Genomic DNA, 24,514 nt, shown 5'->3' on the forward strand with positions numbered 1-24,514 from the left:
GAAAAGTTTGTCCCTGACTGGACATGACCCATTGCATAGGGAGTTATATCCTTCTTTAATCTCACCCCTGAAAGCTTGTCGTCTGAGATGTCCAATTCATGTGACGCATTAGAAATCAATGCCACTCCATCAGAAATACTCTCCAGAACTGGTTTAGGGCAGAGTTCTGCCACTTTGTCCATGGAGATGCTAACTGCCGTAAGCCCCTTTAGCAAAGATGACTGCACCTTTTGGAGTAAAGCATCTTTATTTCTGCACACAGGAGAAGCATGCTTAAAAACTTCCTCGTTGCTTGCGATAACGTTCAGTCGTGGGCAGTTTCCTGGGGGAGGATATTTCTCATTTAGAGAACTAATCATTTCCTTTGTGAGGCCATTGCTAAGTGCTGTACTATTCCCGGTGGCAATATTGTCACTCCCTATTTTGTCTTGCGACCCAACCACTTGATTGAAGTACTCATAGGTCTCGTTGGTGTTGTTTGCCGGGATCATTATTCTATCTGAGTCTGACCGCGAAATGTCAGAAATATCCGCTGACCGCGAAAGGTCATGTTAATGCGGGTCACTCACACTGGCAGATCGCGAAAGACCTACATCACAATTTTCATTTTTATTATTATTATTATCAGCAGGTCGCGAAAGACCTACATTACACTCTCTGTAATCAGCATCATTGAACCTGTCATATGCTTCTTTGATTTCCGAAATCACCGGGACCAATCCCATTCAACATTCAATTGTTCTTTAATAGCAGTTAACTCATCTTTGTCTGTACCACTTTTACTTTTACTACAACCGCTATCCACTGCTTTCTCTGCTTTTCCTTTTCCTTTTGTAATGCTCGATCTTACGTATCCTTTCCCATTGTCACGTTTCTTTGAACTTTCCTCGACTATTGTAATAATATCTCTCTTACTCTCATCACTCATATTGGTGCCAATAAAGCGGAATTCAAACCCTGGGACTCACATCGCCCGATTTATCACTATCAAGGCTGCTGGCTCGTCACACGAATTGAAGATGGCGTTCATTGTTGTTAAACAAAAGCCGTCAGCCCTCGGGCTATAACTATATCTAGCTTATCACAGGATTATTTTTATGAATTTTTACACAAAAAACAAGCACACTTCAGTATCGTACGACCCTTTACGAATTAATAAAATTGAATAAGTGAATTATAATCCAGAAATAGGAATAAATAATAATTAACGGAGCTTCCAAAACAATGAACTGATCACTTGAAAGACGCACGCTAAAAGTGATACTGGTGTGATACTCGCCTTTGGACCCGTAGGCCCAGGATTTGAATTCCGCTTTATTAGCACCAATATGAGTTATTAGAAATGGTCCTTAACTCGCTTTCTTGCATTGTACACCGTTGTAATATGAGCATCTAGTCGTTAACAACGTTGGCTCCGTCAGAAAAGAATTGTAATTGCAAGTTAATGATTAGGTTCCAAACCTAGAGCGACGTTGAAGAAAACAAAGGTCTGTCCTCTGATCTTAGTTTCCTTCCACTCGTTCGTCGATCCTTGTAGGTTTGGAACGTAATCGTTAACTTCTCGTTTAGCGGATATTGCGTTACATAAATAATCAAGTTGTATTTTTTTCATGATATCTGATATCATCCTGATGAAGCGGAGAGGAACGGTTGCTTTCTGCCTTCTGATTAGATTGTAGTCAATCGCATTGAACTTTCCTCGGGATCTAATAATAGATACAGCCACCTTTTTACTTCTGGAGTGATAGAGAGATCAGAAAAAAATATATAAAAGGCATTATAGGATCAAACCATGTCCTTTTCCACGTGAGTCTGCAGAATGAGCTTCAATAACTTTATATTATGATCTACTATATTATTAGTTTTAAGAACAACATACTTTCTTAACTGTTTAAATGGGCAAAAAAAAAATTAATTGAGCTTTATATAGCGCAATATCCACTAAATGTGCTCAAAGCGCTTTACAAGGGGTCCTGGTCAACAGCAACATTTAACATGTAGGACGGGACATGCCGCCTGTTAGGCGATATTTCAATTTTTTAGGATAAAGACAACGCTGTTAACGGCCAGGTACTCATTTTACACCTGAGTACGGTGAGAGAAAGTGAGTAAAGAGCCTTTTCCAAGGACTCAGCTATGATCCGAGCGCGAGGCTCGAACCCAGGACCTTCCGATCCGAAAGCGAGTGTCATACCACAAGACCACATAGCCGCACATAGCTATATACCAGAAATAACATTACATGTTTACTGGTTTGGCAAACAAAACGCATATTATGGGGTTACTTATATAATGAAACTGCTGCTAATTAATTGTTGACTGTTCTTTGTTGTTGGCTGAGTTAGGCTTTTGTGCCTGAAACTTTCAGTGTAGAATATATTTTTCTTTTTAAGATTTTCCAAAACGTAAATGAACAGACGAAATTTGTATTATCGGACCAGTAACACTAATATTATATGTTATAACATCCATAGCCGGCATATCATAGAGGGCTTGGCGCTCAGAATAAAATTATTGATAACCATGCGGGCCATACTCACTTTGGTCTCCCCTTTGTATTGATAAAGGGAAAATACATTCATTTGCATTGGGTGCATGCACATGTTTTGATGGAACTCTTATCTCGACTGTTAGCGCCTAATTCCGCATTTTCTGGAGTGAAAATTATGCACCAGATATACTTTGTACAAGTGAGTGCACCTTACTCAGTTTGTAGTGCACATTCGGTCAATCCATGTAGTTCTTGACACTCCAATTTATTTTATTCAAACGGATTAGCCTAGTAAAAAGATCAGAAATACTTAATACGGTACATTTCTGGTTCAAAATCCCTTTTTAGTCAGTGGCAAAAATGTTAGACATCACATTAAAATCCAGATCGTCAAGAGAAAAACATGATGTATCAACGTTTTTAAAGACTTTCCTATTCGCTGAAGAATGGTTTTGAACCGGAAATGTGTCTTGTCTGTTTTGGTTTTGATTTTTGGTACCTTTTGAAGGAAATATAGTCATTTCTTGAAATTACTAGCAACTGAGTATACCCAAATTGTTTTATTTATGTCTGGACGCCATAGGCAATCCAGCGACTGAACGATTATTTTGACTGTAACAGTACTCACTGGGAGACAATGAAGGAGACAGTATCGAAGAATGAACTGAGGCGGTCACGCATTCTATCGCTATTGCTTTTTGTGTAGGACCAGACAACATTAATGGAACTATTTTTTAAAATTGTCACAATGTTGGCAAACCATATCTATATTAATAAAAGAAAGAGTGAGTTTGTCTGTCTGTCTGTCTGCCTGTTTATGTGTTTGTCGATTACAGGGAAAACCAGATTACTATCTGCTATGAAAATTACCCAGTATGGTAACTTTTTTATCCATCTGATGCAGGACACCCAGATTTTTGCGATTTAGGTCAATTTTACAAAGATCGTATGAAATTGTTAAATCAATTTTATTCGATACCTAAGATATACGACGCCACTTCAAACAGAGAGTGAAGCACAGCATTATGTTTTGATGCGTTGAAATTGATTCAATAGTCGTAACGTCACTTCCTTCATAATGACGCATGGTAACTTAGCAACACTGGCTCTAAACTATCGGAACAATGGCGGGCGCCGTATGAAATATTTCTCCGGCGAGCATAAAAGCGTATCCAGAGGAAAAAAAAACATAAACTTGATCATGTTTTGACTTTTACACATTCTGGTCACAAGACATATGAAAAGTTCTAGCCAGCTTGAAGAATAAAAAGTAATGATTTTCTTTGTTTAGAACCAAGATGGCCGCCGTTGCCAGGCGGCGTGACATCAGACTACTGAATCCAATTTAACACTGATTACAAACAGTAGATCCAAAACCTCTACTCACTCTGTCCACCCTCTTCTCCTACAAACATTGAACGAAGTCGACTTCACTCAGCTCTTTGTTATTGATTTGAGTGATTATGTCTCACTTAAATATTGATGCTATACGTTTAGGTAAACTACTCACAAAATCCGCCATCCAATTAAACATGCCAACACACAAATTTGTGTGTAAACTTTTAGGTAAAATACTCATGGCATCCGCCAGCCAGCTATAACGTACCAACACACAAAACTATGTATGATCTTATACGTTATAGTATGATTGATAAAATCTTTTTTTAAACTTAGCTTTTAAGTAGCGCAATATATCCACTAAACGTGCTCAAAGTGCTTTACAAGGGGTCCCTGGCCAACAACAACAGTTAAAATGTAGGCCGGGACATGATGCCTGTTACGATATTTTCGGACAGAAACACCACTGTTAACGGCGAGGTACTCATTTTAACCTGAGTACGATGGAATAATTTTAGTAAAGAGCCTTTTCCAAGGACTCAACTAATCGCCGAACGAGGCTCGAACTCAGGACCTGCCGATCTGAAAGCGAGTGTCATACTATAGACTACATAGCCGCACAATTTAGTGAGAACTTATTAGAGAAGATTAGCATGGCCTTTGCGCAAGTGACACGCAAATACGTGAAGCGTTCCATATTTTGGGAGAGGTGGGGGGGGGGGCGGCGATAGCTCAGTTGGTAGAGCACTCGCTTCACAATCCCGGGTGCAGTCGAGGTTGGGTAGCTGGGTCTGTTAGATTTGGAGGAAAGTACGTTCTTTCTTTTACACACACACACACACAAACACACACACACACACACACACACAAACACAAACCACAAATGGTAAAGAGAGTGGGAGGGAGAGGAGAGAGAGAGAGGGAGAGATAGAGATAGATAGATAGAGAGAGAGAGAATTAGAGAGAGAGAGAGAATTAGAGAGAGAGAGAAAGAGAGAGAGAGAGAGAGAGAGAGAGAGAGAGAGAGAGAGAGAGAGAGAGAGAGAAGGAGATGGGGTGGGAAAACTTAGAATGCTAACCAGTGGATATTTGTCCAATCAAAATATGGGGTTAATGACACCCCCGAAATGTCGCTCGGACAAATATAGCTGATTGTATACAAATAAGAAAACTCTGCTCTTTTAGGATATTTGTTGTTGTTTAGTTTTAGACAGTTTGGTGCGTGTCTACATCGAATATGTAAGGGTTTGCTGGTACTAAAATATTAACGAACAAGCAGTGCCAGTACTTTGGAAACATGGATTGTGGTCCCAGTTCTAAAAAATCGTCCCCAACGTATGGAATGACTTCTACTCAGTTGCACTTAGATCGCTTGCCATGAAATGTTTAGGGGGGGGGGGGATCTTAATTTCAAATCCTGCGACATGTTTTGACATAGAAATGCTAGCTCCATATCAGATTGCATACCAGCACTGCCAGTACCTCAGAGTAGAGGTCTCCTTTTCAACTGTCACAACATCCGTCGAAAAACTCCCAGACCAAACGCCTATCAATTTGGATCCCCTTCGTCAGCTTTTGATGCGATAAACATAGACATTTTGCTTCTAAGTTGTGTGGCATAGATATTCCAAACTACCTTATTAAGTGGCACGAAGAAGTTCTGACCCATAGACCACAGCGTGTAAAATTGGACAAAAATAACAATTGTCTTATCAAATGGAAGGGTTAAAGTGCAGATTAAATTAAACATTCAAAGCATTAGTATTTATTATTTAGAAGCCTTTGCAATCAAATCTTTGAAATGAAAGGTAAGTTAGAAGCAGGTCTGTAATTATACAAGTCTGTAGTTGTGGCGTTTTCAACAGCGGTCGGACGATAGCTATCCTGAAGAAATTAAATGAGAGATTTCTCCAGAGGGCAAAGAATGATTAACAATGGTCGTAATAGGGTCGAGGATAATGTCGATGAGGTTGATAAGGAAAGGGTCGAGGTCGCAATTCAGTCTCGTATTAGGCAGAGCTCGCGACAATAATTTGCTGACACATGTTCAAAGCTTATAAAATAAAAGAAAAACTACCTATAAAATGGATCGTACGGTACTAAAACATTAGATGACTGGTCAATCTCATAAAAAGGTCGAACAGTCTCTGGTTTGTGAGTTATAACGTTGTTTTAAAGCCTCGAAATGCATTCATTCATCTGAGAGTATCATGGGTTGTGTATTTTCATTTTTTTCCCCTTCTTTCTTCTTCTTCTTCTTCTTCTTCTTCTTCTTCTTCTTCTTCTTCTTCTTCTTCTTCTTCTTCTTCTTCTTCTTCTTCTTCTTCTTCTTCTTCTTCTTCTTCTTCTTCTTCTTCTTCTTCTTCTTCTTTCTTCTTCTTCTTCTTCTTCTTCTTTCTTCTTCTTCTCTTATTATTATTGTTATTATTTTTATTATTATTATTATTATTATTATTATTATTATTATTATTATTATTATTATTATCATTATTATTATTATTATTATTATTATTATTATTATTATTATTATTATTATTATTATTATTATCATCATCATCATCATCATTATTATTATTATTATTATTATTATTATTATTATTATTATTATTATTATTATTATTATTATTATTATTATTATTATTATTATTATTATTATTATTATTATTATTATTATTATTATTATCCACTACATCAATTCAGTATTATATCGGGGTGAACCAATTTCCGAAAACTGAACGTTTAGTAAGATTGTTTAGAATTACAAAATCTGATACTTTGAGAAACGAGTGCCATTAAACCATCCAAATAAGGCATAATTCTACTACTAATTACTTAGTGCAGAATTGAAAGTCAATTTTCAATATTTGGCCAACCCCTATATAGTACCTGATTGGGACTTGAGGTCACTTTTTATGGACAACATAAATTACTCTTTGTAACCTATTTCCTGCGTACCTTGATATAGCCCTCTTATTTTACTTTTTCCGATCTTTTAATTTCAAGCCATGTCAACACCGTGAAATCTAGACTTGTCATTAGACCAGTATCAGTATCGACCAGGCCAATCTATCAGGATGCTTTCGATACTAAGACTTTCCCCATCTCCTTTCATCAGGCTTTGGACCAACATTTTGCGTGGTAAAAATGTTTTGTTGTCATCATTGGTCTTAAGTTAATTCTTTTCTGCGCATCTAATATCATATGACTCCATGCTGTTCTTTTTTGGCAATCAATTGGCTTGATTAGGAAAGAGAAATTGTGTCACAAAGTGGATCTCTTCGGCGCAACGTGAAAATTGGACCGAACTGCGTGTACATTTACATCACCAATTTCATGTGCTCATGGCATTGATATGTCACACGTTTTTGACAATAGTCCACATATAGTGACTAATGCTCACTGTTTTTTTCTCCATTTAAAAAAAAATTGAAAATCCTTCGAATAAGATTACCCCTTCATCCCAGCTGATGACTAGTGCAACTGCGCTACGATGTCTCTCTCTCTCTCTCTCTCTCTCTCTCTCTTTCGCTCTCTCTCATTCTCTATCTATCTCTCTTTGTCTCTGTGCGTGCGTGTGTGTGCGCGCGCGCGTGTGTGTGTCTCTATTCGGCCAGGCGGATGTGCCGTATCGATTGTATCCCGAGTTTGGCTCTCTGACCCCGTGATATTTATATTCTCTATTTTCATTAGGCACTTCTCTAGACCCTATATTTCTCATCAATATCGATATAAATTTTGTATACGGCTCTTGAAGTGATTTTGTATACCGGATTTCATACAAGCCCTCTTCTCTTGGCCACAAAACGCTCAATATATTAAACAACTGATAGCCTCCGTGGTCTCACACTACATGGATACGTTAAAGTAGTTTGGGGAGATGGGTGGACGGAGTCAACCTTAACAAATAAATCCATTTTCAGCCTCTTTCCGCCACTGAGTGAGTGAGTGGCTGTTTGACGTACAAATAAATCCATTTTCAGCCTCTTTCCGTCACTGAGTGAGTGGCTGTTTGACGTACAAATAAAGAGGGAAAAGATAGAATCATTGTTTATTCTTTCAGTGGAAAGAATTCTGTCGACAGCTCGCATTAAATGCGAGGACATTGACTCTTCTGAAGCAATTTCACTCTGTGAAAGAAATTATAATAATCATATCTTTCCACAATCTTCACGACCGAACATCGGGTTACCAGCACACTGTGCGTTTGTTCATAATAATTCTGAACTAATGAAAACCGGTGGTTCAATGCGAATACTTCAGACTTTCAGATTACATATGCGATTCTTTGATAAATGAGCTATAATATTGTAAAGAAAGTAGACGTCACTCGTAATTTTTCTTTTTTCTCTTTTTATTTATTCGTTCATTCATTCATTCGTCTATTTTACAATGCAGTACTAGTTTGATAGTACCTACAAAGTGCGATGCTACACATTTGTTATGATGAGCGGTTTGCACCTCTAGAATTTTTGTCCAGCGTATTTTGGCCAAGCGTTCAAGTTGAGTAAAGCTTTTGTTTTCCACGTCCATGAATAGAGAGTCCTGGTCCTGTGAATAGACTGAGTCTCCTTTGGTTAGGGACAACCTTTATTTTAAAACAAAATGCATATTAATAAAAGAAAGAGCAACTCTCTCTCTCTCTCTCTCTCTCTCTCTCTCTCTCTCTCTCTCTCTCTCTCTCTCTGTGTGTGTGTGTGTGTGTGTATGTGTGTTTGTGTGTGTGTATGTATGTCGACATGGAAAGCTAAACTACACTCACCTATTATAAGTAACCAGTTCGTTAACATTTTTATCCCTCTAAAGCAGGACGTTGAGATTTTTCTGTTTTAGCTAGATTTTACGATGGCCATCATACATTTTAAATGAATTTTATTCGATCCGTAAGACGCCATTTAAAAAATCTGACAATTCGAGTCAGTAATCCGTAGCCAGTGGTTTATATATCCTGTAATTGTTAACACTGACCCATGTAAACATCCCTCCCTCATGGTGGTGAACAAAAACCTAACACAAATTCTAGATGCTGTTTATACAAATATGATATATTGGTGAGTTTAACTTATTTATGTAGGGTGAAGGGGTGTCAGAAAAAACATCAGAATAAATAAATTCCTTATATTTATTCCAAGGAGACATTTTAATTAGGGCGGAAGGGGGGGGGGGGGTGATTCGAAGGCAGGCCGATAAAGCTTAGCCCCTGAAGAACACCTCAACGGCAGCTAGGAGCCAAGTTTCTTGCCGGCAGGGGGAAAAATACTGACAACCGAACTCGAACCAAGCCATTTAGTTCTTTGTATAAGGAGTTATTCACTCATTCAACTTGTTATCAGATATAACTAGGAATGAATCTAGTCTGGGTTTGACGTAAGTAGGAATGGCTTATATCAGTGAACAATCTTATTGGGTATATAATTTCATAAACAGAGTATATCTTTGGACGAGGCTTAGTAATAAGATGGTGATTATGATAAATATCTGGTGTATTCTTTCTTACAGGAAGACAGAGGCATCACCTAAATACCTCACGTGTAACCACAACCTTTATCCAAGATACAATACAAGTGCCCAATACTCAGGTAAGCACATAAAGGTGTCATGATAGGCATTGTAGATAAATGAGTAAAATGGAGGAGCTAGTGATTCAGTGGCGTTTCTATCCAATTATAAGTGGTCGGGCAAAAGAAAAGAAAGAATATGATATGTAAAACGTCATCCAGGGGGCCTTCCAAAATTGGGAAACATAAAATTAAAAGCCAACAAAAATAGAAATAACACTCAAATAAGCAGTATTATCAATAATCATTAACCAACAATATATTTGTATTTTACATTAAATCCATTCGCCAAGTCTTTGACAATATGAAATGATCTTCAACTTTTTGCACCTCTTGTTACACTATGGCCAGAAAAAAACAGAGAGCACATTGAGCGCTCACAACATTAAATTCCGAAAACATGTTTTGATTCGTCGTAAATAAACACTCTATTTGTGCGGTGTCGCATAATATCTAACACCGTAAGCACTAAAATGTCATCTTTGTTTTCGGATAAAGAAAGAGGATAAATCCGGGGATTAAAGTTGTCAATTTAATTCATAGTCTATCTAATATATATTATATCATAATATTCCTGGCCAAAATGACACGGCACTCTTATTGTATTTAAGAGACAATAATTCCGTGTGTAATCATAATCTAATCGCGGAAGAATAAAATACACAATAATTATTTAACATTGGCAAACCATTGGAATACGGTACATCTTGTGATCACAACAAAGCAAAATGTCGGCCACGAGACTCTACTTAGCGATGTTTAACTCTTCAACGCCGAGATCAAATTTCTTTCAATTACAACATCATTCATCTGGTTATCTAGGTGGCGAATGGGACTTAGAACTGCTTAGCATTTTGAAAATCACAAACGCACTTGGGTCACTTCGCAATACCCTTCAACAGTCGAAACGTCACTTCCCTCGTAATGACTCATGGTAACTTAGTAACTGGTTCTAAACTATCGGAACAATGGCGGACGCCCTTATGAAATATTTCTCCGATGAGCATAAAAGCGTATCCAGAGGGAAAAAAACATTATAAATCTGATCATGTTTTGACTTTTACACATTCTGATCACAAGACATATGAAAAGTTCTAGCCAGCATGAAGAATAAAAAGTACAGATTTTCTTTGTTTAGAACCATGATGGCCGCCATTGCTGGGCGACGTGACATCAGACTATTGAATCCAATTATAACAACAATGTTTTTGTTTTGATAACTGACGATTGTAGTGTGGTGGGTTTTTATGTTTGAAGTGGGTTCGAGTCCAAATGATAAGCTCAATGGTCTGGTTTCTAACCTAGTATGTGCGCTAAAGCTATCGTTACCAGCTGCGCCAGTCAACCTACACCATAAACGACTCAGGTTTAATCTAGAGGTGATCAAGAATAATCTTAAGGTCCATTATAACTAACTGTAATGAAAACAAGTGAATCAAGACAATAGTAACACCCAATACATTAATAACTATTCGATACCAAAGTTTAATTAGATGTTACAGGAAAAGAGAGAGAGAATAAGTGAAAGGTAGATTGAAGATTATGGATGATGTATATTAGACAATTTCAACTATTAATCCTGTATTTATTAAATCACAGGAATAATGGCTCTAATTTAGTGCATCGATTTATTATTTATTAATTTATTCATTCATTTATTTACTTTAAACCATGCGTGTCACTGTGTTGTTAATTTTGGAATGGTATAAGCTTATCTTTAATCCAGCCGGCTATCGATCTCAAGTTGCGTTTCTTGAAGTCTTCCAACCCAGGCGTGATTGATTCTAGTTGACAGTCTTCTTGAGACAGGGAATGATGCCTTGTGCAGTGGTATGGGCTGGACTATTTATAAGGTGCAGGGAATGTTCTGGTGTTCCACGGACCTTCAGAGCTACCAGGGACTGTTCTGGGCTTTTGGGGACTGTTCTGGGCTTTTGGGGACTGTTCTGGGCTGCCAGGTACCTTCAGTTAAGAGTTCTAACAAAAAAGGTTTTGAGCCAATTCTAGTTTATCTTTGACCAACGTTACGTCCTTGTACGATACATCATAACAGCTTTTAATTGCCTATCAAAGGCAAGGAGAAGCAGTAACTCTATGCTAATGTTAATAATCATAATCATTACATTTGTATGTCAAATATCACACTATCGAGCACTCTCGTACCTACAAGTACCCACCAACATTCAATATATATATATATATATATATATATATATATATATATATATATATATATGAGTATTGATTGGTACTTGTAGATACGAGAGTGTTCAATAATATTAAATAGAGCGTGAAAAATTAATCAGAACACTCATATTTTTTGCCAAGACGATCGTTTGGATGCTGATCTCGCATCTCATCAGCCGATGATAAATCCGTAGTTGCACAATGAGTTCGTTTTTGGAGCTTTTCGTCCCTATTTTTTGTTCCGGTGTGTTGTGTAATGACATGCTGTAGTGTGTTCTCATTGTGTGTGTGTGTATGTGTGTGTGTGTGTGTGCGGTGTGATTGTGATGGTATTGTTTATTTGAATTTTTTGGACAATGGAACAACAATCAACCCTGATAGTTATATCTATAATTTAAGACAACTGGAACAACGATCAAGGCCAGTTGGACCTCATCAAGTGGCTTTATTGCAACACAATAATACGCGACCGACCATACACGAGCACAAAAACGTGCGATCACATTGAAAATATCAGTTTTCCTGTTTCATAGAAGACCCCTTTACAATACCGATTTAGGCCCAGGTGACTTTATCCTGATCCCGATACTTATTAAGAGACAACTCAATTGGACAATTTTAGCAATTGTACGAGGCGATGGTTGAGGTGATTTGCTGGTGTCGATGCATGCCACGTGAATCCTCTTCGACCCAATGCGAGAACTGGATAGGAATAGTGACTATGTTAAATATTATAAAAACAATAAAAATCAAAATTTATGTCAGCTGACCAAGAAAGTTAGAGACTAAAATATATTTTTCACTTGTTTGACGAGGGCTACGTCTTTTTTGATGAGTAATTTGGATACCTTCGATGTAAAAATAAATGGCAGCCATTGTTGTGAGATTGAGAAAGCTTCGATTCGTAAGGAAACTTCGACGGTTATAAATGACACAGACAAAAAAATGCCTTTCCGTCGACACTGACTTTAAAAAGCTGTTAAAAAACTGCATTTGGTCAGATGAACACATTTTGTGAGTAGAAAATAAGAAATAAAACAATTAAAACAAAAAGAAAACAACAACAAACACAAACAAACAAAGTAAAAAACAAACGAAAATTAACAAAAAAAAAACCCCAGAAAGTTTCGCCTGAAACTCGAAGGGTTTGTTTGCTTCGAATAAAAACTCCAACGATTAGCAAGTATAATTGGGGGAAAAACGGTTATTCAGTTGGTATTGTGAGTGACTCAAATAATGTGAAAATTGCGTGGTTCATCTCAACACAAATATCTTTTTTATTTTGCTTTTTTCTGTTTAATTTGTGCTAGTGTTTATCACGAGTGGAAAATATCAATACGGCATTTTATCGACCAAGGACAACCACAATGTGTTAATTGTATTCTCACGGAATACTCCCCGGCCCTAGCGACGAAGACGCAAACTTCATGAGAGAGTAGACCCTAATCTACCCTCATCGCTCAAACTCCGCCAATACCGGACAATGTAAAATTAAGTGTGAACATCTGGAAGACACGTCCCACCACCCTGTCTTCAAAACAAAGACTCATATGGGAATGAAGAGGATATGCTAGCCTTATTAAACCTGCAACTTACAACAAGATATTCTATCCCACAAAAATATTGATATTTATTAATAAGGGGTGAGTGGGTTACATTGAGTTAACTTTCTTAAATTTCCTTCTGACCTACACTCTGTACCAACCGCTTTTTCTGCATACTTGTATGTCTCTATTTCTATGCGGATGATATGCATGATATCATTGTGTCTTTGTTACATTTTCTGGAGGCCAGAGTAACTAGCATTTATTTACTTCATGCTATCTGGGCGTTCGCAATATAAATAGGTTACATACAATATTCATGACTCTACACGTGTTACGTTCAAGTGTTAGACTACTTTATTAAATATCATTAGGCTTGTTTAGCCCTTTATACTATTTGAACCTGTTATTAGGGCCGACTTTAGATCCTACCGCTATCCCTGTCTGACGCCACTCCAGTCCTGAAGATAGGCCAAAGAATAATAACACGGAGAAATCTGGCGGCCTGTTTATATTTTTATCAAACCACATTTCCATCCCTCCCTTCACGGACATAGGAAGAGCTATCCAACTCCATCATTGCTTCAAACGTCACCCTTACGAGCAAGACCCCATTGAGGTGGCCAGTTCGGCTCAGGACCTCAGCTGTGACCAAGATGAGAAATACAACAATAAAAAAAATATTGTGGATTTTCCCTTTTTTTTAGTGCCCATTGATGGATAATAAACATTAAACATGTAAATACGTACCAAACAATTTAAAACAGAATAAATCTAAGTTATTTGTATTGTCAATTATAAGTGGGTCTGGAACTTGTTTTATTCATTGCTTATTGCATTGTGAAAGTTATATCCTTAGACAGCTATACGAGCCATTAATCAGTGTTGTTAAATTGTCCATGTAATATGTAACGGGGACATCATAGGCTTTTCAGACCTCTATATAATTTAATTCTAATTAAAAGGGCGATTCTGTGAGTGCAGGAGCTGACAACCTATGTAAAACGCTCGTGTGGTTTGGAGAATTATTCCATAAATTTTCTTAAATTTTAAAATTTAACCTTCACTTACAGTGTTGACATATCAAAGGGAAGCAAGTGTGTTGATCAAATTGTTTGATTAATCAAGTGACAATGGCAAATTGAGTAAGGCTTGTTAAAGAAAGTGTGATAGAGCTGAAATCGAAGTCCTAGATTTTTTTTAATGCAACAAGAAAAATAAACAGATGATTCAATGAAATAGTAAAGGCGGTAGCAATCCGCTATCGTTTTCTCTCTTTGTGAAATGTTCTTGTAACCTGGCGAATGCCAAAGGTCGAAATGGGGTTTTGGGTTTGTTTATTTTCCTATTTTCCACAGCCAAATGTACACTCAAATGCCTTACGCCAAAGATAATAGATCGGCGAACTCTCTTCATGATTGTTACCTGTTAACCTGGTCGATTTATTATTATGGAATGTGTTTGGAATGGTGTAGGTCTCATCAATACGTGAGCTATGTGAGGTCGTGGTCTTAATTGATTTCGTTTATCTTCTCTCTCTCTCTCTCTCTCTCTCTCTCTCTCTCTCTCTCTCTCTCTCTCTCTCTCTCTCTCACACTCTTTCTCTCTTGCTCTTCCCTTTCATTGTGCGGCCGAGTTGTGGACTTTTGATCGAGTCTCCCTTTTTGGTGGCACAATTTTCAGTCTTTGGAAATGGTTCTGAAATTAAATATTCTCACCATAAAAGATATAACAGCTAAAAACAGCACTAATATTGTCCTTTACAATATTGTTAAATCAAGCCCCATAGCACACAGTTCTATATATTATGGTAATTTGTATTTACACAAAACTCAAGCCAAACACTATACAAAAAAAAGAGCGTCATCAAGAGGCGCCATTGGTATTTTTAAAGGGATACAAGTTGATAAAATAGGTTTGATTATTTTGCAGGAAAACATGAAATACGTTCATGAAGGTGGATAGTTTTTTAAAAACGTGTTAATTAAAAAAAAAGAAAAACAAACAGGAAGGAAAATAGATAATCCATCAAACATGATGTCTGATGTTAACAGGTGTCCCCCGAGTTGTCCAAAGTGAGCAAATTGAGGGGTAATAATCTTGCCCAAGGAAAAAAAATAATATTCCAAGTCAAATTTTAAAATTAGCGGTAACAGCATTTGTAGTTCTGTAATTTCATTATAAATAAGTTTATAAAGTACTGTGCCACAGCAGGGTTAAATAACTCATAAAAGATCTACTAGTTCAACTCTTGCGCTCGGAATTTCAAACAAGTTACCAACTGGTGCGACCTTTGGATCACCGCATGGGGGAACAAACAGGGAATTTCAAATAAGGCCGACGAATCATTTTATGATATCCACCCCCCCCCCCCACTCCCCCAATTACCTCACTCATTTTTTTCTGATTAATTAGTGTTGTTTGCCTTTTTTGATCGTCTAGGGTTCTGCCGAATGGAAACTTGAAGATTTGTTCCTAAGACTTAGAATGATCATCAATGTAACCAAAATATCATTATGCATCACAATATCTTTTTTTATAAGTATATTCTAATTATTTTGAGTCTGACTCTATTGTTGTTGTTGTTGTTGTTGTTGTTGTTGTTGTTGTTGTTGTTGTTGTTGATGTTGTTGTTGGTGGGTTTTTTTGGGGTTTTTTTTTTTGGTTTTCTTTTTTTTTTTTTTTTTGGTGTTTTTTTTTTAAAGTGCTAACGGTTTACTATAAGAGAATGATGGCTTTAAAAGACATCCAAAAAAGATTTGTGGATATAATGATAATTGCTCTGTCACTATATTTTTTTCATCATTTAAAACATCAAATCTAAAGTGAGACTACCGTAGTAGGCATGCATTCATGGTTCCACAATATTGAAGAACGGAGTACTTGGAAGGTCTGTTTTAAAATTCATTACTTGCCACTTAAGTGATAAATTGCCCTGTAAGTATTATAGTTATATGCATTTTCTATATCATTTCTATGACATGTGCTGTGACACATAATTGGTGCAATGTGTTTTTTAACTCATAACATCCGCCAGCCGGATATAACGTACCAAAACACAAAACAATGCGTAACCTTAAGAGTTAATAGTCTGATTGATAGAATTATATGAGAACAATTAATGAACGTGGATGACTAAAAACAATGACACAGACTTGAGTGACGTCAATTAACTCGTATCTGACATTCTCACTCTTTCTGTTAACATTTATTTATACTATAACTGTTGACTGTGAAGCCAATTGCATTATGTTCATCTATTTCAGATATACTAAAGGTTCAATCGATTTATCTCACCGTCAAACTTGACACAGAAGCTAGGATGATATGAAAAAAAAACTGGTGTCCATTCCATTGAACACTACCTGTACATAAATATATTGGCTTATTTGTCATTTTCGTACTGGAGAACTAATCTTCTCAAAACGGAATTGTGCCATGGTTAATATGATGCTTCGTATTTGGTTTTATGAATAAGAAATATAAATTGAGTGAAGGAAAATGCATGCGATGCGGATACTACATTTTGTTTCTTAAAATCTAGACAAGAATTAAATTTACTGATTCTGACAATTGATTAACTTAAAACGCAAACTCTTTATCTTGTAAATTGTCTCTGGCGAAAAATGAATAATACGAGTCTCTTCCATACGTCATGTCTAGTGTTCAGTTATGCTGTTGGCGTGTGAAAGTTTTTGAGCAGATTTAGTGGAGATGACGCTGTATAAAAACTTATTTATATATAGATGCTCAAATTTATTCATCTATCTATTTCGAGACTTGTTCATAATTTTCAATTGTGCACACAAAACGTCTTTAGATAAACACCTTGTGACATTATACCAAGACTTAATGAAATAATACTAAGTTTACTGGGAAAAAAGATTAATATAAAAATCCATATATCATAATTACACAGGATACTTATCAAAGACACCAAAACCATCGTGGAGTGAAATGACTGTCGAAATGTTTTAACCGGTAATGGCGAGTCTCGATTTCACTCTAAGCTGGCATAGCAATATTTGACTGTTTTCAGCGATGAAACAGGAACAACAGTACTATTCCAAATTCAATAAAGGGAATGATAAAGCGAGGAAGATACAGACTTGTATTTCAATCAGGGTAACCCAGTATACACGGTTTCTTTATCCGATTTCAAGTACTTTTTCATTTGCGCAAAATCATCAATTACTATTTTGTTTATTTGTAATATGCGTTTATATTTGAGTATTTCGTTTGAATCTTATTTGTTAATTGTTATTGCAATGGTGTTTGTGACCCACCGCCAATATTCGCTATCAAGGCGGGTTGAGAAGATGGCCAAAATCATCACAGATATAACATTTGACTATTTAGCTCCTTAAGAATTCATACTCTTTCTTCTCAACAAAACAAAAACTGACAAAATTCTCATATCTCTGGCTATAAAGCTTATGTTCAGCAGCTAGAGCGTTCCGACAGAATGCACTTTTTAGGCAATGGGCCACAATAATTTGTAAATATACAAGTTCTTTGATATTCTTTATTGGCAAATTACCAAAAACAAATTTCAAACTTGAACTCGAAGCCTTCATCGCCTCCTTGAAGAGTACATTCCATGATACAGGATTTATACAAATACGGACCTATTGGGACCACGAAACAACATCATAAAAATCTTCTCAGGACCAAAGTCAATGACACGGTTTGAAATACCCATCTCACTTACGGAAAATCACAGTTCTTCGGCAAAACCATGACTGTCTGGAAGCGTCTTGACACGATTCTACTAATGGGAGCGATCTATATTCATGTTTTCGTCCAACCTAGTCATCGATCACATAATTCTTTGTTGTTGTACAACGATAGGACATTTCTCAATGAATCTAAACACGCTGCTTTGTTTATGAAAGTTGTAAACATACCCATGAGTCATGCTGAGCAAAATGACCAATTGTTACGTTGGATATTTAATTTCTCAAACTGTGTACATCTTTCACTATGTGGGTCATTTTGAGCACACTTTGCAATGTGACCAATGACCTCGAGAACATGGAATTGTAATATAGATCATGCCCATTCGGCATCAATACAAGAATTTCGCAACAGACTACGTTTACTGTTTGCCTAGACAAAAATAAAACAAAATATAAACAATTAAAAAAAAAAACATAAACAAAACTAATTTATGGCTGAAATGAACAAGACAGCTCACTATGATATAAAACAAAATTACTTAGGCACGTTAATACCTGCGCAAGTGGCTGCAAGTATGACGGTCGGCCGTAGATATGCGTTTAGTTTTTAAAAACTCAGTGAGTTTGCAATTACCGCGAAAGAGGGGTCATTTTTGTAGTTTGCATGATACGCGTTCTGATCCAAAAATTCCCACACCTCTCACAACTGAATTTCCTATTTGAGCGTTAACTGCTTTTTTTTCTCAAATTATTTGTGTAAAAGTTCCACTCCGTATTTAGCTCATAATTGTGAAAGGTAACCACCACCTCCAGACATATTTTTGAAACGACGGCTGCTGATCTACTTTTAATTGTCATTTGTAAAGGACACGTTTCTCTTAACCCTCTCCTTACCACCCATAGCAAAATCGTTACATTCGTTACGATGCAGCCAACAATATTTTGTAAATCTGATTTCATTTCTGTTATAGTTTAAGCTATAAAACATCGACACTTTGTTGCAGACTGCATTTATCTGAACAAAATATAGAATATGCTCGTCACTGTTTTGTTTGAAAAATCTATTTTTGTGTTGGATGAGTGTGATGTTTCGGGTAAAATTCTGAAAACATACAGTAAGGAAAGAGTTAAATTGATACTTTCATAATTTTTTCACTTTGATATTTGCTTCATTTAAAAAGTGAGATAATTGAAAACAATGCAACAGAAGTAAAAACAAAAAGATTTTTAAAACACCAATAAGAACGACTAAAAAAACACAATACGATAACCTCAAAGAATAAAGAACTCAATGTCTTAATCCGGAAAATCAATAAGATATTTTGTTGTTCTCGACATGAGAACATACAATCTGCTTAACCCTCTCCTTGCCGACTGTAGGAAAATTGTCACAAACATAATTTACCTTATTCAGATTTGTTTTGCGAATCAAAAAATTGGAAGTAAAAATCATTGTCTATATTTACAAGAATGATGTGTTGTTGAGTTTGTTTTGCGCACTTATTGCTTTTAAAATTGAGTTCAGAAATTCAATCTATGTAATGAGCAATGGGTCAGATTAATATTGATTCAAGATAAATCTTGAAAATGCTCGGTAAAGAGAGATTTAAAACTCTTCAGCCGCTCTCCATTGGAGCTACAGGCCGAGGCGGCCACTCTCGTATTCTCTGAGATTTTGGATGGCCTTTATGAGCAAGTTATTTAGTGTTCAACAATATGCTTAATGATAGTTAATGATTAGAGGCATATAATGGCTTGTTCTACATATATGCCGGGTAAAATATGTTTCAAATACGTATATGAATGGTGAATTATTTTTGACACACAATGGAAGTAGAAGCCAAGATTTGTTGCTAATTCTTGAGCTTGTCGTTCAGTCACATTTTACAGACAATAGAGACTACCAAAAATAAATGAATGGGTCTACATTCAAGAAATGGAGAGAGCAATTCCTTTCTTCACCTGACAATCATGCTTACTAATAGAATACGCATCATATCACAATCATGTTGGTCACGAGAACAAAATTCCTTCCTCTTCATACACAAACACCGAGATTGAGGCGTGTTTGCAGAGGGAAAACATTACATTTGACAACTCTTGTCTTAACCCGGAGAATCTGTTTATTGTGAAGACTACAAACATGAAAGATCTTCAGCATTGATAAGACTATTCAAAAGTTTGGACACACCAGTCTTTGACCAGTACTTTACCAATTTAACCTAAATCTAGTTGAACTTCTTTGGAGGAAATTAAAAGGAAAAGTCAGAAAAGAAAACAAGATCTTCAAATTGTCCGGTATCAAGAAAATAATACGCGATGCCTTGTTAGAAGTGGATGTTTTTCGCCAAATTTGAGCATCACGTCTTACAACTAGAACAAGAATATTGGAAAAATGAAGATTGCCGTTCGTTTAGATTCTAATTGATGCTGTTATATGAACTACAAACATAATCTGTTTGCCTAAAAACACAAACATGTCCACAAAATTAAAAAACAATATTACTGTAAACGTTTCTTTTCAAATACGATCTCATGGTTCAAGCATACATCCGCTGATTTCAGTCAATAGCCTGGATAAAACCTGATTCATACAATAGTATTATTCTTTAATCGATATATATATATTATGAACAGGAACGTCGATGGGAAAGGATTAGATTCCTATATTCATCTACCTAGTGATTCCCTAGTGTTTCAGCTATTCCTATCACATGTTTATATTTTTTCATATAATTTTATAATAATGATCATAAAGAATTTTCCCACCCTAACTAATTATGATTATGAAACTATTAGTATTACAAATAACAATAATACATTAAGAAAAGAATAGATAAAGCATATTATAGGGCTGTCGGGCGCTGGGATCAGGGACGATCACTTTGAGAAGTACAGTGCTAACCCACTGAAAATAAACAACATAATGTTATGTTTAATGCGTCATTATGGTAAATCATGTTATAAAGGTGTGATTAAATGAAAACACGGACAACATCAAAGGAATTTACGATTACATAATAACCGACGAGATACAGGTTTTATATTTTAAGAGGCACAATCCTTGTTAAAGTCTGAGACCGATTGCAATATATCACACATATCTCGCTGGCGCTTGAGTTATGAAACGAGCTATAACACATGTGCTCTATTCGACAATAAAAACAAAAAAAAATTCTTTATAAGATGATTACCTACTAAAAATTATAAGAATCTAATTTTTTGACATGAGAATATCATTCACACAACATTAGACCCTTAGATTTTGGATGTATAGTTTCTGTAAATTATTATTTATTTGTTGATTTTCTTTTCCCAATAACGCAATATTGATGTCTTTGTGTCGGACAATCTGTAATCTATGTAATGTTTGCTGTGTTCTTTTATTGTCCATCCTATTTCAGTGTCCAATCATTAAAACTCGATATCACTCTAACTCGATAATTAAACAGTAACATCTTCAAAATGTCTCAGATATTAAACAACATCGAAGGCCTGCGGTAAACAGTTTGAAACAAAGACGAAGCAAACAGCAGACTCGTGTGTAAATGAGTCACTTGGGATTCCAAGGATATTTTGGTGCTGAGATAGGTCAACATGGAGGCATTTTTAATATATCAACGAGAATTTTGCCTTTCAATGGCAAAACGCATTTCTTTTATTCTTTCTAAAACATTCTAAGGATTGAAACGGCTCCTAAATAGCCAAATGTCTTTACTCTCTCCTTACCAGCCATTTTCAGAATTTGCTCCAAAACGTCTGCCCAACCCAACAGAAAAATATATTTTCTTACTCAAACAGAAAAGCAAAAAGTATATTCTATACGTAATATTGTTAAGCAAAATGAACTCTATAACAGAGTGTCAAGTTATTATAGCTATAGCAAACAACAAATCTTTAAATTTTGTGATTTACAAAAGAATTCAGAATGAGAAAACTGTTAGTTATTAAGGGGGTGGTTAAAATTGAGGCCTCTTAAACCCGTGACGTCAAAATGTCCAAAACCAAAAAGAGGTCAGAGGATTCAAAATTTGAACCAATCGGAGGTCATGTTAATCTATTGACACATGAAGAATTTTTTTTTCGGATAAGTGAGGAAAACCACTTTTTGTCATAGTATTGCAGGCCCGGTGTCAACAAACAGATTTGTCTAGGGATCACACAGATTGTTATGGGGCGTGAGAACCCACTTTACAATTTAGGAAGTAATAACCCTTATGAATTCCTTCTTGATTGGTAATGAAAAACAATCCTTGTTAGTAATGGCCTTCAATATCTTATTTTGTTATTGTTAAAAAAATACTGAATACAATATGTTCCTTTCTGACCGACTTATACCCGTAAACATTTTTGTGTGCGAAACGTAAATTAAAAACGTTACTTAACGCCAACAATGATGAGGAACATTGCAATAAATTTGAAAAATATATTGAGGAAAAAGATTACCTCTAACAGGTTACCAATTAACCAATATATTTTTGACCAATCAAAACATGGAATGCTTTACACGTGCTGGGACAAACATGGTTGCTTATAAACAATAATGTGAATGAAATGGACCTCTCTTTGATCGTTGATATCATTTTTATACAGCCAGATGAGTGACTAGATATCACACGATTTTCTGGATCATATTAAAACCGTTTAAGTTTACACATAGTTTTCTGTGTGTTGGTTCTATTGATCAAGCGGTAGATCAGTGGGTATTTTACTTAGACACATACCATCGATAGTAAAATCTGTGTAGTTCGCTATGTTAACCAATCATTGCCATTGTTTAAATTATGACGACTGTCGTGGTTATCTAAGTGTCTGTTAGACCAAAAGAAGGCAGAAAAAAAACAAAATACGAACCATTCAAAGGAGACACATTAAATTAATTTTCTCCATCCACAGAAGAAATTTGAGAATAATTATAATGAGTTCTTCCAAATGCTGTGATTTTGACCCATTCTCAAGCTCATTACTAAAAAATGGTATTGATGTATTATTGCCTATTATAACTGATGTTGAATAACTCACTCCGCTCTGGTGTAGTTCCAACCTCTTTTCAGAAAGCTATTGTAAAACATCTATTGAAGAAGAGTACACCTGAACAGAATGAACTTTAAAATTATAAGCCGGTTTCGAACCTTTCTTTTTTATCGAAAATTCTTGAAAGTCTTATTTTAAAAAGACTTTTAAGCATGTTTCATTAAATAATCTAAGTGAAACTTATCAGTCAGCGTACAAAACACAACATAGCACAGAAACTGCTGTCCTCAACGTCTATACTGATATATTTAATTCTATTGACAAAAACATGTCTGCTTGTCAACTCTGTTAGATCTCTCCTCTGCTTTTGACATCATAGACCGTGACATTTTACTCCATCGTTTAAACATTACTTTTGGAATCAGAGGCACTGTAGTAGAGTGGTTTCAATCGTACCTTATATTTAGAACATAGACTGTTGAATTAAGTGGTGATTTTTCAGATGAATTTTATTTGATGCAAGGGGTACCCTAGGGATCAGTCCTAGGGCCTATTATTTTTACAATGTATACACAGTCTCTTTTAAAAAAATGTAATACTCATGATATGAACTACAACTTTTATGCGGATGATACACAAATGTATAAAAGTGATACTCCTGCTAATATTTTTTTACAAACATCAGTTGAAAATTGTGTTGTTGATGTAAAAATATGGTTGGAGGTAAATAAACTTAAACTTTATAGTGAAAAATCAGAAGTAATGTTATGTGAGGCAAAGAGAAATGTTCCTTTACCGGTGACAAACATAAATGTCAATGGAAAATCTATCTAATCAAGTAAAACAATTAGAAATTTAGGAGTATGTTTAGATAGCGATTTGGGCATGAATTCACATGTTGATATTTAAAATTACATCTTAAGAAAGTTGTTAATTTACTAACTTACTTGACTAAAGATGTAATGAAAAGCTAGTAAAAACGCTTATATTATCAAGCAGATTAGCTTATTGTAATTCTCTTTAGGCTGGGATAACTAAAGATAAAATTTTAAGACTTCAATCAATTCAAAATAGTTTTGCAAATTGATTATAAAACAAAAGAGATATGAACATTCACTGGCCATTCTGTTTGAATTGCATTAGTTGCAAGTGAATGAAAGGGTTGAATACAAGATGTGTCTGTTTGTGTGCACGCACGCGCATGTGTGTGTGTGTGTGTGTGTGGGTGTGTGTGTGTGTGGGTGTGTGTGTGTGTGTGCATGTTACTGATATTCTAGATTGTCATTCTTGTAACTGAAGCGCATAGTGCATGACCTAGTCATGGTTATGCCCTATACAAGTGCTATATATTATAATCAATATTATTTATGCCAGGGTCCATTGACAGCACGTTGGTTTCCGGGTCGTAGTAGTGGACCCATATCCATAACTGGTCACAATTTTATGCAGAAAAGTCTCTCCTTACTTGTCTCATCGTTTAAAGTGTTGGGTCCAAATGCTTTTCTCCTCGCTTTCATTTCTGAAGTTAGCTGCCTTGAGACCCATTATGCAGAGACTTCTCTGTAACCCAAGAGAGATGTCACGATATGGTGTACTCAATTCTTTTGAAATCCCAACTTCATCAGCGATATCTTTTTGATTTCTCCTAATTATACAGTCAACTGCTCCTTGATTGCTCGTATTGGATACAGAAAGGCCTATCTGCAGAAATGCTAACCTTGCGATCAAAACACCTTTGTCTCGTTG

At 35.9% G+C, this 24,514-nt stretch overlaps 1 protein-coding gene and 1 pseudogene across 6 annotated transcripts in view; both read left to right on the forward strand.

Annotated features, from left to right (window-relative positions):
• LOC144965542 (rhodopsin-like) overlaps window positions 1-24,514 on the forward strand; it is a 172,580-nt gene that overhangs the window by 2,974 nt on the left and 145,092 nt on the right. For all 6 annotated transcript variants that reach the window (XM_078900966.1, XM_078900962.1, XM_078900967.1 and 3 more), the window contains exon 3: window positions 9,326-9,405. The gene's annotated coding sequence lies outside the window, so the exon portion shown is untranslated. The remainder of the gene's footprint in view (window positions 1-9,325; window positions 9,406-24,514) is intronic.
• On the forward strand, window positions 4,435-4,532 carry LOC144966807 (U6 spliceosomal RNA; annotated as a pseudogene).

Source organism: Berghia stephanieae, chromosome 2 (genome assembly GCF_034508935.2).
Source record: "Berghia stephanieae isolate SIO BIC M18660-M18661 chromosome 2, UCSD_Bste_1.3, whole genome shotgun sequence".
Classification (NCBI taxonomy): domain Eukaryota; kingdom Metazoa; phylum Mollusca; class Gastropoda; order Nudibranchia; family Aeolidiidae; genus Berghia; species Berghia stephanieae.